We start from the raw sequence: 7,318 nt of genomic DNA on the forward strand, positions 1-7,318 counted from the left end.
ATTTGATAACTGTGAGGAAATCAATATAACTGATTGCTTAATAATCTAATAATTATTCTTTGGGATTTCGTTTGATTAGGTCAAGGGTCCTTTAGGGATTGTTAGATGAATATGTTTAGAAATCAGTTTCCATATCATGTTATGTGTCCATTGCTTGATGATTGTTGATACATGGGATTCTTACCTAGGTAGATTCCTTCTCTTATGGGTTTCGATCTTGTGATTTATTGTTTTTTTCTAGTTTACTTGTTTATTTACTTTCTTAGTTTAATATTAGTTTAAAAACCCCCTTAAAACATTAATAATAAATAGTCGTATCGTAAGTCGAGTCTAATTAGTTCATTAACGTAATTTATAGAGTCCTGTGGGTGTTATTCCGGAGTTACTTAGCTTTAGTACAACTGATCGGTTCACTTGCTGGTGTATTGTGTAGTTGAGTCTTAGGTCTAGTTTTTATTACTTGTTTAATTTAGTTAATATTTAATTGACTGTTTTTAGCACATCAAGTTTTTGGCGCCGTTGCCGGGGATTCTTAGCGATTGCGTTATTAGCTTTAATTGGACTTAATTGCTACATACATGCTATTTGTTTTAGTTTTGTTTGAGTCATAGGAGTCTAATTTAAGTTTTAGCTTATTTTTAAGTATTCGAGTCTACTCACTTGGACTATTGCGTTTTTCAGGTTTATGCCACATCTTCGTTCCAAGGACCACCGCTGGAGAATCTTGAATTTTCTTCGTTGAAGACCGAGGCTAGCTCGTCAGCAGAAAAACAACCGTCAGAACCCACATCTACACCAAATTCGTCACCACCTAGTTCACCAACAGAAAGTCTGAAAAGCCAAACAGAAGTTCAAATGGCCGACGATAGAACAATTGCTGCTCAAGGCTTCGATGGCTTAACCGGAAACCAGTCATGCATCGTTGTTCCCCAGATCGACAATCCCAACTCATGGCAGATTCCTTCATACGTCATGAACAACATCGTTCAAACTAATCAGTTTCATGGGCGTGATGACGAGGATGCACCAACCACATTAATGAACTCTACCGCGTTTTGAAAACCTATAATTTACAAGGTGCTACTGAAGATGCTATTTTCTTACATCTTTTTCCGTTTTCACTTGCAGTTAAAGAAGCTTTCTGGCTTGACACTCAGCCGCCCGGCACGTTCACTACGTGGGAAGCACTACGTTCGGCATTTAATAAGAGATATTTCCCACCGGCTAAAGCGGCTATTCTTCGTGATCAGATTCACTCGTTTCACATGCAGCCAGATGAACAATATTGCCATGCTTGGGAGCGTTTTCAGAACCCGCTTGCCCGTTGTTCACAAAATGGTCTTACACCATGGGCTCTAGTGGAGAAATTTTACAACGGGCTGACATATGAAACCCAAGTTCGTTTTGACATTGCTGCTGGAGGTAACTTAATGGCAAGGAAAAATGTCACCGAATGTAACGAGATGTTTGAGAGCTTCTCTCAATCGGACCTCGCCAAAAAGCCACAACGTGGGAATTCCACTGCCGTTGGCAGTACATCCTCATTCGCTCGAGGTGTACACCAGGTTAATCTGGATACTAGTGTGGCAGCTGCTTGGGAATCACTAACTAAAGAGGTTAAGGAGCTGAAGGCCAAGGTGGGCAGGTTTGAGTTTTGTAGAGGTGGACATGGTACGTTGGAGTGCCCGGTGATGAATCAACATGAGGGTTTTGTTGCTGGTCAGAATAGGTTTCCCAACAATTACAACAGCAATAATCAGAGTTGTAACACCTACAAGAACTCGAATCAGAATAATTCTAATTGGCGTCCGGCGGGCGCCCCACCCGGATTTCAAAATTCTTATACTCCAGGACAAGGTCAGTATTTTAATAATAATAATACTAATGGTACTAACGTTCAAAATAATGTGCAGGATTCGAATGGTGGAATAGGTCGATTGGAAGATATGATGAAGCAAATCCTGGAGAGAGATCAAGCAACACAGAAAAAGTTCGCCGAGCATGACTTACTCTTCAAAAATCAACAATCTGCTATTCTTGATATTCAATGTACTTTGGTGATATTGCTCGTCGTTTTAGAAGAGAGACCCCCAGGTCAGTTTTTGGGTATTCCTCAAACTAATCCGACTGCTCAATTGAAAGCCATCTCCACTCGTAGTGGTAGGGTTTTTTGTCCGAAGAGAGTTAGTATAGAAGTTGAGAAAGATAGGGAACACGAGTTGGTGGATGAAAAGAAAGAGGTAGAGGCTCCGGGTAAGTCACAAAGTACAACACCAATTATTGAGCCGCAAGTTTAGAAGAAGCCGGTTAGAGTCCGGCCACCACCACACATCATTGACCTTGCCTATGTCCCCGCCCGTCTGAAGCATCAAAAGTATACGAAAGATTACGGGCATTTTCTCAATATATTTAGCCAATTGAATGTTAACCTCCCGTTCGTCGAAGTCTTCCGGCATATGCCTAAATATGCCAAGTTTTTGAAAGATCTTCTTAAAAGAAAGGATAAGTTGGAGGAGCTGTCGACTGTTCCGCTAAATGGAGAGTGTTTTGCAGTGGTTCTCAATAAAGTACCAGAGAAATTACCCGAACCCGGTGTTTTTAACATTCCATGTCTTTTCGGAAGTGACACGATGTGTCAACCATTCTTTGTATAAACCTCATGCCATATTCTTTGTATGAAACCTCATGCCATATTCTTTGTATGAAATGTTGAGCATAGGAGAGCTCGCCCCTACTCGTATGACGTTGTCTTTAGCCGATCGTTCCGTTAAGTATCCAAGGGGTGTCGTGGAAAATTTGCTGGTTAAGGTAGATAATTTGGTTTTTCCCGCAGATTTTGTTGTTTTAGATATGGAGGCCGACGAGAGAGTTCCTATCATTTTGGGTCGTCCATTTTTACATACTGCTAGGGCAATCATTGATGTATTTGAAGGAAAGAACACTCTTAGAGCCGGTGACGAAAGTGCCACTTATTTGGTGAAGTCCATGAGACATCCGAGTAGTCAAGACGGTCTCATTGATCCATGTCACCCAATTTACTCGATAGAATCATTTATCTCGGGCATGGGCCCTAGTCTTGACGATTCCCGTTTGGTGATTATTAGTGTGAAAAAGGAGCTAGAGGTTTCTAGTTCTCAAGTAATGGTGAAGTATGTTGGAGAAAGAGGGGATGGTAAACGAAAGTTTGAGAAGGTTCGTGGAGTTAAAAAGAAGAAGACCAAGATTGATGAATGGTCGGATCGTGATTCGGAATCCTTGAGGGCATTAGAGTTCTACCGAGGTGGAGGGAGCTCCACTCAGTCTGCCACGTGATTCGCATAACATGGGTTCTTGAATGAAAACTCAGGTGTAGAGTTTGTATATTTTTATTTTCTTTTTCTTTGAGTCACTAACACTAGTCTTTGTAGTTTCATTGCGTCGTCGAGTCGTTTAAAGGAATCATCACCATCATGGAAGGGATTTGACGAGAATTTAAGAGATGCCAGATAAGTTTTACACGTCAAAATAACATAAAATAAGCATAACAAATACTTGGTAATTTTCTAAAAAAAAATTCTATGGCAAAAAGGCTTCAAAAACGTCAAAACATTCTGTCAAAAGTGCCCGTCGCGCCGCGCGACAGGGTTCTTCTTTCCCCTCCGCGCAGCGCGGAGGCAATGTGAGAAGACAAAGGCGTCGCGCCGCGCGGACTGACTCTCACCCTATGGTCGTGCGGCACCTAGGGGTATGTCTAGCAATTTTTTTTATTATTTAAATATTTCTTGTTGTCACTTGTGATATCATTCAGGTGTGATTCCTTGTGTTTATTTTTGTATTTTGAGTCATGTTTTAAAGTCTAGTTGTCCAAGTTTTGTATATGTCATCGAGTCATTAACGTATTTTTTTGTAGTTTTTCTTTGTTTTGTGTTTTTAAGTTCTGCGAGTTTGAAGATTGTATGAGCTAGAGAGGCGATCCCAAGTAAGAATTTAATGAAAAAGACAAGTGTGGGGATGGAGAAGCAGTGGAGCTGTATACTTTATGTTTTATTTTTATTTGCTCCTAACTATTCATGATTTATTCGTGGGTTGTTGACGCACTTTAAATGCATAATATCTGTCGCTATGATAAGATACATTTTTTAGATATGTTTGTTTTGTTTTGTTTGGCCGCCCGAATTCAAATCTTGTTAACTTGGACCACAATATTCGTTTATATTTGGTAATTGAATCAAGGATTATGTTAAACATATTATTTTCGGCCCAAGCAACCATTTAATCATGTTAACACAATCAATTTTGATTTGTTCTTCCGTAAATACCTAACCGACACTCGTTTAATCTTGTTGGATATGAAAACGTTGTTAATAAATCAATTAAACGCAAATATACGATCCTCTAATCCTCTCCGTTCATAGCCCTATATATAATTGTATTAATTTTGTTGTTTGGTTGCACGTTCATCACCCCCTCCGCCGCCGACCCTAACCCTAGGTGAAGACACATTAAACGTTAACATTAACTCAATTAAACCTACAGTGCCAACCCTCAAGCCGTCGCCGTCATTAATCCCTATCTAATTAAATTGTACTAGCTGTTTGAATCATGATCTGCAACTTGTACGAGCCGGCCGTTTAATCAACAATTAACCTTTCATATATCATCGTTTGAGGTAATCAATTTAGTGATTCTAATCGTCTTGATCTCCTCTGTATTAACCCTAAGGTTAACCAGCCAATCGTTTAACGGATGGGCAGATTTGATGTTCTAGGGTTCATATTGATATCTAGGCTTAATATGTTCTGTGTATTTTTGATTCGTGCTGTGAAAATATTGATGTGCGAAAATATATATAAATAAAACACAAGTCGCAACTAAGCTTTAAAAACCAAACAATCTCTCCTAGTTCACACAAACGGCAAGTGTACCGATCGCGTATAGCACAAATGAGGAAAGTCCGGATATCGATCTCGAAGACTCGTGAAAACGTTTATAATTACGAAACTCTAACCAAGACTCACCAAAATATTTAATTGATTTATTTTAGAATTTCTTTAACTACTTAACTTAACTGAATGAAAACTTTTGACAAAACTTTGAAAACTTTGGTTTAAATTCAATGTATAAAGACGTCTACCTAAGAATAAATCATGTTGATAGAAATAACAAGACAACGGATTGAAAATATTCACGAAACCGATTATAAAAGATGACACAACTAAAACTTGTTTAAGAAAGTCAAATTACCTCTCAGTCTCTCTAACAAACTCAAACTTGTTTTAGTTGATTTTAAAGAATAAACCGGGAAAACAATTATTAACGTGTTCAAATGATGACTCTCCTCTCGGTCTCATCGACACACTATCCTAATGGAGACAAATACTATGTCACCAAGGATAGAGGAACAATTTAACTTAACCCAAATTAAACCAACTAATAGCACATAAACACTCAAACTTGACAAGACAAAAACCCGCTCTCGCGCGGTCTTAATTCTAACAAGTAAAAGCAACGAGACAATATTACTTCTTATCACCTCTCGGTCTCAAAGAAGGTGTATTTTAACTGATTTTAGATGATTTATATTACCCACTTATCCCTACGGTTGTACACCCCGCAAATAAACCCTAAACACCAAGTCAAGAGTCTAACAAGCAATCAATTAATAAAAACTAATTCAATTAACTAATGCAAGAGGATTATAAGTAATAACAAATAAAACACAGCCATCACACACAATCTAATTTATGGTTTAGTTAAACTTTACATCAATAATTCAAGTCTTGAACATTAACAATCCATTATACAAGTCTAAACTACTCAACAATCATCTATCCTAGGCAGAACAAACAAGTTTAGCTTAACATAACTTTTGGACAGCCATGTATACTTAAGAAAAACATCATAAACATCAACTTAAACATGATTAAATTCATTCAAGATTCAAACACAATCAATCACAAGTCAAACTATCAATCACTTGCAAAACAATCCAAAGCAAAATATCAATTCAACAAAGTTAGGGTTCTTGAACAATAACCAAAGATTAGAGATGATTACTTAGGGTTTATGGCTGAATTAATGTATGTATAAGACTCCTAGTAGCTGCACAAGATCCTCCTTGATGTTTCTCTTCCTCTCTAGCCGTCACTAACACCTCAGCCGCCGCCTTTCTTCCTTTTTTTTCTTTCCCTTTTGGCTGCTGAGTTCCGATCGGAACTTGGAATGGAGTTAGGGTTTATGTTATTTTCAGGTTCTTGGCTTAATTATGGCTGATAACTCTTTAAATTATCTTCATATAATATCACTTAAGGCTTCTAACTTGTGGGCTTGGGTTGGGCCTTGAGTTATATCTTCAAAACTTGACCAACAAGTCCTCTAGAATCTTCCAAATTGACTCTTTTTTCACCATCTTTCATAAACTATCAAATAACATTTAAACTTTGTAAATTATTGCACTTAGCCCCCAATACTTTCATAAAATAAACAAATAAACATAAAAACCATGATAAATTCATAAGAAAAGTAAGTGTGTTTCACTACACATTAAACATCCCCACACTTAAGACTTTTTCGTCCCTGAAAAAGATTTGACTGCAGTTGGATCAGAATCGGAAAATCAAAGTTAAATCAAACATATAGGTTATATTTTAAAGCTCAGAAAAACGCAAAAACCGCGATCATCGATATTGTTGTCCACCTAAACCCATGCCTTAATATTTACCAGGACAAATAAGATTCGACAATAATATTACTTAGTGGTTTACACAATTAAGACCCACTTATTTTCTGCTTTTACCGGACCAGACCACCCCAACTTGACTTAAACCTCAAAGTTAGCAGAATTAAAACTTTGTTGCTCCATATTTATGAATAGTTAAGACGATCAAGGGTATTGTTTATCCACCTAAGCTTAAGCATCAAAGTCTACCAAGCAGCCATTAGATACGATTAAGGTTCAATTATTTATAGCCAGTGCTCCCCACAACATGACATACCCCTGTTATCAAGAAATACCACAAATCCATAACCATAGGTGAGTATGCAAAATTTTTTTCTGTAGGGCTTACATGTAGCGTGTCCCTTGTGGTCCGTTTCTTAATGGTAATGAGACGCGAGCAAGGGGACCCCACATGGCTAACAGCGTGGATGATCAAGTCTGTAGTGTATTTGTACTTTTGTACTTTTATGATCATGTTTATAGACTTATAAGTGTTTGCTCTTTGGATTTATTTTAAATATCCACAACCCCACTTAGGAATTGTGAATACCCAGCTAAATAGATTGCATACAGACCCATGGTCTCCGGACCCGAAGCATCCCATCAATACAGGATTTAAGG

The sequence above is a fragment of the Bidens hawaiensis genome, unplaced genomic scaffold (genome assembly GCF_021521415.1).
Source record: "Bidens hawaiensis isolate Kalapana, Puna unplaced genomic scaffold, B.hawaiensis_p1.1 tig00019556_1, whole genome shotgun sequence".
NCBI classification, from domain to species: domain Eukaryota; kingdom Viridiplantae; phylum Streptophyta; class Magnoliopsida; order Asterales; family Asteraceae; genus Bidens; species Bidens hawaiensis.